The following is a 12,276-nucleotide window of genomic DNA, read 5'->3' on the forward strand; positions in this document are numbered from 1 at the left end:
ACAGGCTGCACCTGAACTCGAGAGGGACTAATGCCCTGGCAGGCAGAATTGCTTGTGCTACTCATGAGGGTTAAAATTAGGTGTCAGATTAGGAAAAGGGGAAGTGCAACGAGACCTGGGTGTCCTTGTATATCAGTCACTGAAAGTAAGCATGCAGGTACAGCAGGCAGTGAAGAAAGCTAATGGCATGTTGGCCTTCATAACACGAGGAGTTGAGTATAGGAGCAAAGAGGTCCTTCTGCAGTTGTACAGGCCCCTGGTGAGACCACAGTTTTGGTCTCCTAATTTGCGGAAGGACATTCTTGCTATTGAGGGAGTGCAGCGTTGGTTCACCAGGTTAATTCCCGGGATGGAGGGACTGTCATATGATGAAAGAATGGAATAACTGGGCTTGGATTCACTGGAATTTAGAAGGATGAGAGGGATTCTTATTGAAACATATAAAATTATTAAGGGATTGGACACGCTAGATGTTGGGGGAGTCCAGAACCAGGGGCCACAGTTTAAGAATAAGGGGAATGGCCATTTAGAACTGAGATGAGGAAAAACCTTTTCACTCAGAGAGTTGTGAATTTGTGGAATTCTCTGCCTCAGAAGGCAGTGGAGGCCGATTCACTGGATGCATTCAAAAGAGAGTTAGATAGAGCTCTAAGGGCTAGCGGAATCAAGGGATATGGGGAGAAGGCAGGAATGTGATTGTGGATGATCAGCCATAATCACATTGAATGGCGGTACAGGCTCAAAGGGCCGAATGGCCTACTCCTGCACCTATATTCTATGTATCTATGTATCCATGTAAAATCCAAAGCAATAGTGAGGTAAGTGGCAGCTGGAAGTTGGTACAGAAGTTGCTACAATGAAAGCAAGTTCAGAAGACAAGGGTAGGCATGAGTATGGAAGGAGGTGAGGAAAGAATTTGATTAAATTATATTAATTTCAATGTCAGAAGCCTATGGCAGATGCAGTCAGTGCACGGATAGGTACGTACAACCGGGACGTTATAGCCATTACAGAAATCTGGCTAAGGGAAGGATATCTCTGGAAGGTTTGTGTTCCAGGTTTCTGTCTCTATCCTCTCTCTGTCTCTGCCCTCTGCCATCTGCCCTCTGCCATCTTCCCTCTCTTTCTCTGCCCTCTGCCATGTGCCCTCTGCCCTCTCTGTCTCTGCCCTCTGCATTCTGTCCTCTCTGTCTCTGCCCTCTGCCCTTTCTGTCTCTGCCCTCTCTGTCACTGCCCTCTCTCTCTACCCCCCTCCCTCGTCCTCTCTAGCCGCGCCTGCGACTTGGGGGCTATGCATGAGTGAATAGGGCGGTGGATGGGGTAAAAGGAGCAAATTAATAATATTAATACAATATCAAGGGGGGTTAGTGTGTGTGTGTGTGGGGGATGGTTAGTGTGTGTGATGCCACAGGCCCCCCTGCAACTGCGCATTGAGGGGACGGGACCCAATGGGTCCCACTTGGTCTAGTATGACTATAAAACACTCTTGACTTTTGACTCTTGTTTGCAGGCAAAGCATCATCCAGAAAGTGAGATCGTTTTAAAGTGTGATAGTGAGATTTCAGGGTATACCGTTAAAGTGAAGGGCAAGACAGGTAGGAGTAAGCAACCCTGCATGATGAGAGAAATTGAGGCTCTGGTTAGGAAAAAGGTTGAATGGGTCAGTTATAGGCAGCTGGGATCAAGTGTATCTCTGGAGGAGTATAGGGGATAGAGAAGCATACTTAGGAAGGAAATCCGGAAGGCAAAAGCAGGGCATGAGATTGTTCTGGCAGATAAGATTAAGGAGAATCCAAAAATGTGATGTATATTAAGGAAAAAAGGGAACAGAAAGCGAATAAGGTCCCTCAAAAAACAAAGTGGTCATTGATGTGTGAACCCGCAGGAGATGAGCAAGGTTCTCAATGAGTACTTACCTTCTGTTTTTATTGCGGAGAAAGGCATGAAGACTAGGGAACTTGGGAAAGTTAATGGAGATGTCTTGAGAATGGTCTGTTTATCAGTCGAGGAGGTGTTGAATGCCCAAATATGTATGAAGGTAGATTAATCTCCCAGGGCTGATTAGATATATCCAAGGAGAATGGAAAGCTAGAGAAGAAATTGCAGGCATTCTGACTGAGATATATGAATCATCATTAGACACGGGTGAGGTGTTGGATGATTGGAAGGTAGCTAATATAGTGCTTCTACCTAAGAAGTGCTGCAGAAAAAAGCATGGGAACTATAGACCAGTAAACCCAACATCCGTGGTAGGAAAGTAAAAGGAGAGGATTCTGAGGGATAAAATATATATGCATTTGGCAAGACAGGGAATAATTAAGGATAGTAGGGTGGTTTTGGGACTATAATATCACTTTCCAGATACAGATATACAATTTTGAGATAATAAAGTGCTTCTCTTTCCGTGAGGATGATGACAGGAAAAATGAATTCCTAGGATTTGCCTTTGGTATTGTGTTCCTATGCAAGAAATCTTAGACTATATGCATATATTTCTACCTCCATTATTCACCAATTTTAGATAACCTCCAACAAACCCCCTCCCCCTCCCCTTTCTCCCACCACCCCTGTTTCTCATCCCCCCTAGTCTCCCCTGTGCCTCACCTGAACTCCCATCTATTTCCTCCTTCCAAATCCTGCTACATTCCTTTCTCCAGCTTCACAATTCACGACTCTTCGCCACCCCTCCCCCTCAATTAGTCTGAAGAATGATTCCAACCCTAAACGTCATCTATCCATGTTCTCCAGAGATGCTACCTTATCTGCTGAGTTACTCCAGCACTTTGTGTCCTTTTCCACCATGGATGGATTCTGTTTCTCAAATAGAAGGGCATCTAATATTTGAATGGCCACTTGACATGTGACCACAGGTGAGGAAGGATCGCACTGATTGCTTGGACGAGGGAAAAAGGCATTCATTCTGTAGAAAGGCTCATCGTACAAAGGCTAGAACAACTGCAATGGGAAAAAGACTGATACTTTATCAATTGATTCATAATTCTTTAATTGAAACAATGGTTTCACTCAATGCATTACAAATATTTTTGATACAATGGGAACCATCAAGCAACATTTCCACTGAGTAACCAATTGACTTCTTGCCCATTGCCTCTGTTACCCAAACAACCTGGGAAAGGTTCATTAGTTCATACCAGAATGAGAGTCCAGATTTATAATTTGTGCTGCACAATCTTATATTGCTAAATTACCTTGGCACCATCTGAAGAGGAAGAACTGCAAAAGAAAGATGCACACTATGCGGGACTGACAGGTGAAGAGGAAGTACAAAGAATGCTGACGCCATTTCAACATAAATCTCGATGCCTGTGGTGGAGGCACTCACAGAGCTCACAGCTTTTACTGGATGGCGGTGTTATCTCAAGTGCAGAGAACCACAGAAGGTATCATGTCGGTATTTGGAATTGTTCATACCAGATCCATGTCCAACGTGACTATTAGCACTCAATTAATATTCAGGCAGTATTTTATTGACCAACAATAGACAATGGGTGCAGGAGTAGGCCATTCGGCCCTTCGAGCCAGCACCGCCATTCAATGTGATCATGGCTGATCATCCGCAATCGGTACCCCGTTCCTTCCTTCTCCCCATATCCCCAGACTCCGCTATTTTTAAGAGCCCTATCTAGCTCTCTCTTGAAAGTATCCAGAGAACCGGCCTCCACCGCCCTCTGAGGCAGAGAATTCCACAGACTCACAACTCTCTGTGAGAAAAAGTGTTTCCTCGTCTTCATTCTAAATGGCTTACCCCTTATTCTTAAACTGTGGCCCCTGGATCTGGACTCCCCCAACATCGGGAACATGTTTCCTGCCTCTAGCGTGTCCAAACCCTTAATAATCTTATATGTTTCAATAAGATCTCCTCTCATCCTTCTAAGCTCCAGAGTGTATAAGCCCAGCCGCTCCATTCTCTCAGCATTTGACAGTCCCGCCATCCCGGGAATTAACCTTGTAAACCTACGCTGCACTCCCTCAATAGCAAGAATGTCCTTCCTCAAATTAGGGGACCAAACTGCACACAATACTCCAGGTGTGGTCTCACTAGGGCTCTGTACAACTGCAGAAAGATCTCTTTGCTCCTATACTCGATTCCTCTTGTTATAAAGGCCAACATGCCATTAGCTTTCTTCTCTGCCTGCTGTACCTGCATGCTTACTTTCATAGACTGATGAACAAGGACCCCCAGATCCCGTTGTACTTCCCCTTTTCCCAACTTGACGCCATTCAGATAGTAATGTGCCTTCTTGTTTTTTATATCAAAGTGGATAACCTCACATTTATCCACATTGAACTTCATCTGCCATGCATCTGCCATGCATCTGCTCACTCCCCCAACCTGTCCAGGTCACCCTGCATTCTCATAGCATCCTCTTCACAATTCACATTGCCACCCAGCTTTGTGCCATCTGCAAATTTGATAATGCTACTTTGTGTCAAGGGAAGCAGTTCTTTCAAAAGTATTCCGTCTGGTGCCACGCGGGTTCCTGCCCTTCATTGATCATCCCAGGCCGTGCTAGAGTTCATATGCTACATATTGACTTTAATATAGACTGGTTGACATACTTGACCCATTAGTTGCTCAAAAGTTACAAATAATGCCACTGTTTCTTTCTTCAAATTAGGAACTTTTAGACAATTTCCCAACAAACAATCCCAGTCATGCATTGTTATGTTGTGAACAATGTTGTGAGCAGGCAGCACAGTGGCTCAGCTGGTAGAGCTACTGCCTGATAGTATCAGAGACCCGGGTTCGCTCCTGACCTTGGGTGGTGTCTCGTGTGGAGTTTGCACATTATCCCTGTGACCATGTGGGCTTCCTCCTGATGTCTGGTTCCAGATTGGGTTGCAAATTAATTGTCCTCCGTAAATTGCCATTGCTGTGGATGCGAAGTGGGATAAAATAGTGCTAGTGTGAATGGGTCACCGTGATCCTGATGGGCCAAAGGGCCTGTTTCCATGTCATTATCAATCAATCGATCAAATACTGCCTGAATATTAATTGAGTGTTGGACATGGATCTGGTATGATGAATTCCAAATGCCGACATGGTGCCTTCTGTGGTTCTCTGCACTTGAGATAACACCACCATCCAGTAAAAGCTGTGACCTCTGTGAGTGCCTCCACCACAGGAATCGAGATGAAGGTGTTGCTCCTGCAAACATAGGGCTCATCACTTGCTTTATATAGGTGCGCACTGCAGACTACCTGATGTACCATATGTTGGATTGGAGCACTGCAGTGGCATGAAAGATTCCTGCTATGATAGCTTTCCCTCCTAAGGGGAAAGCTGTTCCTGTTGTCTGTTGGCTATTCTGTGGCAGATGGTATGTTAAACAACTGCCTTTTAAAACTTGAAGTCAACATTATACTGAGGATGCAACATAATTAACAGATCTGGCCTGCCTTGCTGTTGTTTTATGGAGAGTAGTTTTATGAATTAAAAAATAAATAAAACCTCGCCATTTGAACTTTTCAGTCTTGGAAGAAAAGCAACCTATTACACTTGCACTTTGCATGTTTTCAGGAGTAGTCTAGTTTAGCTTTGACTTGGTGGGCATTGTAACAACAAGAAATCTACGATGTCAATCACAGTGTTTTATGTTAGATGCAGAAGGGATGTTCCTTTGGTGCACTAAGATAATAACAACTATCTTTTGCTTATATTTTGATGATTTCAATGGAAAAAAAACTGGAACAAATGCAGATGAAGATGCTTCTATTAAGTTACCTGTCCTTTTCTTTCATCCACTTCAAGGTGAGGTATCGCCAAGATTTCAAATATTATTACAATTACCTGGAAATTATATCAGCATTTAATTCAACTGACTTGTGTCTGTATTTATATTCGTCATCAGACTCCCTGTATCCCACTCACATTTTACCTGCATATAATTCTGTTTGGTTCCCCTATTCTTGTGCATCGATGCCATTCATCCAAAGTAATTGATGTAGTTACAGATTCCAGCAACTTTTTCAGCAAAAAATAAGACTGAAATTCCTCACTAGGCCAAATCAACTTGCATGCAGCCCATTGCTTAGAGTCAACAGTTTCAGCCCCCTCCCACTGACTCAACCTGGGTTGCATGTGAAGGGCCAAACAACGTAATCCCTTCCTCACTAAATACACACACATGGGAGGCATCCAGTCAGGCCCTGTCCCAGAACACCTCCTGAGCCTTTGACAGGCAAAGCTGTGAGTGCAACCTCATCTCCCGTCAAAGCTGTCAAGGCTATGTAACAGTTGTAAATACCTCGGATATCCATGGGCATATAAAAACATTAAAATTTCTGTATCTAATTAAAGATTTTTTCAGGGTTAAAAAAAAATAGAAAACATCTCAGGTAATTAAAATCAGTAACATTAAGTGAAATTACATTTTTAAAAAACCAATTGAAATGACACTTCCTTTTCCTATTTAATTAGCAGGGCAAGGAATCTACTGAAGGCCAGAATTTGAAGCAAAATATGGAGGTGTTCAGGGCGGGGAAATGACAGAGATGGGGATAAACTAAACAACTCCATCACATTTACTCAATCAAACATTTCCTTATTTTTGAAGTCTTTGTTGCTCTTCCACCTTCACTTTTGTGGAGATAAGATCTGAAGCCTGTTTTATCTTTTCAGACATTTAGTTTAGTTTGGAGATGTAGCATGGAAACAGGCACTTTAGCCCTTTGAGTCCACACTGACCATCGGTCACCTGCCCAAACCAGTTCTGTTTTCCCACTTTCTCATCCAGTTCCTGCATACGAGGAGCAATTGACATCGGTCAATTAACCTACAAATCCGCATGTCTCTGTGATGTGCAAACGTGTCCACAACCTGAGTTTCTATGTTGTTCGTGAGAATGTGCCGTACCTGCTGGTGCCAATGCTTGTCACAACCTGAGACTTGTCTCTTTCAGCCCTTCTGTTTGTCATCTGACTACAACCTGTGACTTTAGCCAACAAATCCTGACACAATACAAAACTTTGTTTGACGACAAGCTGGGCAGGTTGCTTGTTAAGTACACAATCACCACCAACCCTGAGATACTCCCAGTTGTCCGTCCAGCACACAAGATTCCCCATGCTATGCGGGATCGTGTTCAAAGTGAGCTCAACAGAATGGTGGCTCTAGGTGTGATTTCTCCCGTTGCTGATCCCTCGGATTGGGTCTCCACCATGGTTGTGGCAATGAAGTAGAATAAAGATGAAATACGGATTCGTATCAACCCTAAGGACTTAAGCACAGCCATTAAACAACCTCACTATCCCATGGGCACTGTGGACGAGATTGCAGCGCAGATGGCTGAGGCAACTGTATTCACTGCACTGGATGCCAAGAGTTCATTCTGGCAGATTTCTCTGGAACACAACTCCTCCAACTTAACGACTTTCCGCACACCGTTCGGGCGATACAGATATTCTTTGCATGCCTTTTGGCATGCGCTCTGCTAGTGAAGTATTTCAACTAGCTATGGAGCAGTTGTTGGCAGGTTACCCATGCTCCATTGTAGTGGATGACATCCTCGTTGCTGGACGAACTGTCGACGAATACGATACTAATCTGACAAAGGTCCTGGATCGCGCCAAAGCCATTAACCTCAAGCTATACCCTCAAAAATGCAAATTCAGGGTAAATGAGTTGAAATACATAGGCCATGTGTTCACTAAGGACGGCCTACAAACGGATCCCACTTCTGACACCATGTCGAGCTTCTGCTGTTGGAATAACTTGAGTCACGCACAGTGATTAAGATCCAAAGACTTTATTAGCATTACAGCATGGGTAACTTCATCTTAACACATAACTCAAGACTGAGGGAGAAAGGGCAGAGAAGCTTTCTATTAAACTCGTGGGTGTAGTTACAAAGTATGACTCATAACATGAGTGACACTGATCTACAAAACCCACGCGGTCACAGGGAGAGAATGCAAACTCCACACAGACAGCACCTGAGGTCAGGATTAAACCTGGGTCTCTGGTGCTGTGGGGCAGCACTGTACCACCCAGCAATATTTACTTAAGCAAATAATAAAAATCCTCTCAATTATAGCTTCATACAATTATTTTTGCATATTTCCCTCTGCCTCTATATATTATTTTTGTAGCAAGAAGCATTGAACATGCACAATATTAATGGTCTAACCAAGTTTCCAAACAACATTTTTAGCTGTAGAGTAATGCTCTTAAATCAGACATGGAAAAAGCACCTCCCTGTGCATATATGACAACATCTAACTTCACTGTAGCCTTCCATGAGTACTTGGAATGCTAGCTTGGAGGTATTATGCATGCTGAACCTTTTTGTCCATTAAAATTTGAAATGAAGCTATCAAAGTGCATATCATTCCAAACTGTCATATTAAAATATTTAATCCCTCAATCTTGTCTGAATATACTTTAAGACACAAAAATTAAAGGTCTGTCTTATGTGTCAGTGCAACATTCTGGTCAGTATTCTCTTAATTTCAAGTCAGGCACAGGCGCAAAGAATCCCAAAGCTAAATTTCTTAAATGGTTATGAGGATTTGAAATATTATGAAGCAATTACAAATTATGTTAGATAATAGTAAGATTAAACGAAAACTTACCAGTTCGAAGTTTGATCTGTATTTTATGAGGAATTACGATGAGGGATTACGTGAAGAACCCGTCCAGCACGCATGCGCGACATATTTGAAAGCAGCGGTGTGGAATCACAGAAGACACAATAATTGAAATAAACATAGTAAAGAAAAGGATAACTTAAATAACAGTTGATCTCTATAATTGAGGGTGGGAGTGGAGGGCACGTAATCCCTCATCGTAACTCCTCATAAAATACAGATCAAACTTCGAACTAGTAAGTAATCGTTTAATCTTACTATTTTACTTCGAGTCACGTGAGTCACTACGTGAAGATTTTAAAGCTCTGTGATTTCAAACCGTGTAACAGTTCATACTTCACTCGCTGCCGAAGTCATTCGAGGGAGGAAGTATGTTATCGTAATCAACCATGATCTGATTGTAAAAACAATAATGGTGTTATTTAAACAATAACAAAGCAAAATGCTCCCCCGGGCTTAATTTATACAAAATGCTGCCCCGGGCCAGCGAAACGGAGCGCTCCCCTCTAGCGAGCCCCAGCGAGGGTTCACCCGCTCCACGCCGAGAGTCCACGCTGCGCCCGCCGCTGAAGCCCCGGGCGCGTCTCCGGGAAAGGCCGCGCCGATCCTTGATGTTAGGCCACGGGGGAGGCGACCTGGAAAAAGTCGCCTCTCCATGGAGGAGGCGACCGATGCGGTTTCCCCCTCACCCCCCTCACACCACCCCCCACACAAAACACACGAAGGAACATTAAATACATACTTTAAAACATACTAAAAAATAAAAAAAATTGAAAAAACTGACGCGCTGCTGACATGGCTGCATACAGAGGAGCGCCCCCTCAGAGCGCCCCCTCTGAAAGGAGTTTAAACACTAGCACCTTAGCTCTAATGGAAAGGTCCAAGTTAAGTAGCTGGTGATGCTGCTACTAATTTCCCAATTACTCTTGCCACTTTGTCGAATGGTTGGTTGATTGTTAACCATTAATTTGTTAGGTTTGTGCCAATTATGCTGACTCTCCTTTTGGCAACGTTATAGACAAGTGGATTGAGTTATTGAACACCAGATAGTCCATAGTTGTGGATGGTGTCAATGTAGATTTATCTGGATAGTGCGGAAACAGGCCCTTTGGCCCACCGAGTCTGCACCGACCAGTGATCCCCCCGACATCAACACTATCCTGCACACACTATAGACAATTTACACACATATCAGCCGATTTGCCTTCACACTCTTTGCAGTATGGGAGGAAACCGAAGATCTCGGAAAAGCCCACGTGGTCACGGGGAGAATGTACAAACTATAAACAGACAGCACCCTTAGTCAGGATCAAACCCGGGTCTCCGGCGCTGCAAGCACTGTAAGGCAGCAACCCTATTACTGTGCCACCATGCCACCCCTACAGTAAGAGAGTAAACCTGATTTAATTAACATCATTTATATGTAACTCTCTGCTCTTTACGGTTTTTTGAAGAAAAATACTCCGCTTTTACTAGGAGCTTTTGATGTGGTTTCTGTTTTCCAAGCTTATGTATTGTCGGCAGTTCTGGTCGTCACACAATATGAAGGCCGTGATTGCACTGTGGAGGGTGGAGAGGAGATTCACCAGGATGCTGTCTGGATTGGAGCTTTTCAGTAATAAGGAGAGAATGGATGGGCTGAGTTAGTTTTCCCTGAGGTCGTGGATGCTGAAGAGTGACTTGACAGAAGAATACAAAATTATGAGTGGGATAGATAGGGTAGAGAGTAAGAATCTTTTTTCCCCTAGGTAAGGGTGTCCAAAATAAGTGGGTATAGGTATAAGATGAGCGATGGGAGGTATAGAGGGGACCTGAGAGACAACTCTTCCACACAGGGAGCTATTGGAATCTGGGTCACACTGCCTGAAGAGGTGGTAGAGATTGATACTCTGATGATATTTAAACAGCTTGTAGAAAAGCATTAAAAAACAAAACAAGTCATAGAAGGTGTGCACATAAATGGGATTACCACAGAAGGGCGTAATGGTCAGCAGGGATTAACAATACGATACGATATGATACGACACGATATGATACGATAGAACTTTATTTATCCCAGGAGGGAAAAGCTTTATTTATCCCAGGAGGCCAACAATCCTAAAAACACAAAATACATGAAACATGATATACAAATGACGAGTGGAAAGGATTGGGGATGTGCAAAGATTGGGGAGGGGGAGGGGAAGGGGGAGGGGAGTCAGTCTCAGTCTCCCCCATGACAGAAGGGGGGGGGGGGGGATAGCCACAGGGAAGAAGGACATTCATGTGACATTCTGTCCTGCATCTTGGTGAAACCAGTCTGTTGCTGAAGGTACTCCTCAGGTAGACCAGTGTGTAATGGAAGGGGTGAGCTGTATCGTCCAGGATGCTCTGCAGTTTGAGAAGCATCCTCCTCTCCAAGACCACCTCCCATTAATTTAACTCCGTCCCCAGGACAGAGCCAGCCTTCCTGATGAGTTTGTTAATTCAAGTGAGCGGAAGAGGCCTGTTTCAGCATTATATGACTCTTTGACTCTTATGACTCATTCAAATTGCTGTTTTCAGTCAACTATTTGCTGTGAAGTAAAATCCACATCCCTTCTCTAGACATCAATTGATACAGTGTTGCCATCAAATACACAGCTTAACAAAATGTTGACTCCATTTGTTGCGGCTGGCAGTAGTTCCCCTTACTGGAATACTACTTTGGCTACATTTTCTGGAATGCAGCTAGTTCTCACTGCATTCAGTCCAATCTTGCTTAGGAATTTGGTCCCCTATATGCATATGGCAGCAACTCTTACACCTGTTTCAGGCAAAGGCTCTGTTTTGCTATCTTCAACAGAGTAGCTGGCACATATCCAGCCTTCAATGAATGCCAAATGAGGCATGTGCATATTAAATGCTTCGGTGCATAATCTGCACCTGAAAAACAGATACATTAACATCATATTTCTAGGTCATTTCAACTTTTTAGTTTATTCAGCGGAATAGACAAGATCCTGAAGCCCACACATTATTAGCATATTCTTAGCACCAAACATTAATTGCCATTGCAGTTAGTTTCTGAACACTTTCATTTCAATTCTTATCTATTTCTTTATAGATGCAAGAATATGATCGAAAGAAGTGTTTCAAATTTTTGAAGGGTATTTATTGGATGGACATGTCATAATAAAAAATAGTCAAAATGAATATATTTCAACTAAGAGGCTAAGGTTAACTGATACAATTAATTTAGAAGTGAAAACTGCATTTCTGGTATCCATTTTGGTAAGTTATTGCTTTTTTTTTTTTTTTTTTTAAATAAGTCTTACTGATGGGTACATAGACAGATGCTTATATTCACTCCACTGGGAACAGGATGCACAGCAGGTATCTCCCTAACATTAGACAGGTCTACAAATCATTCCGACAACTGGAACCATGAGATTTAACCAGGCTAAAAAAGGGCAACCTCAGAAAACCTTGCATGCCCTCCAAGACCATTTCTACAGACCACTCAATGTTTCACATTTGTTTTGCCACTGAGGAATGGCAAAAATCTGTTTGTCATAAGGGCAAACCTCTTTCAGGTGCTTTGAGGTAGCAATGTTGTTAGCAAGGCCACGCTTTCTCATTGCACCCCAAAACCTTTCTTTTTGGGAGATACAATACCTTGAACATTTTTTTTAATCAAAAGTTATG

The sequence above is a fragment of the Amblyraja radiata genome, chromosome 7 (assembly GCF_010909765.2).
Source record: "Amblyraja radiata isolate CabotCenter1 chromosome 7, sAmbRad1.1.pri, whole genome shotgun sequence".
Lineage (NCBI taxonomy): Eukaryota > Metazoa > Chordata > Chondrichthyes > Rajiformes > Rajidae > Amblyraja > Amblyraja radiata.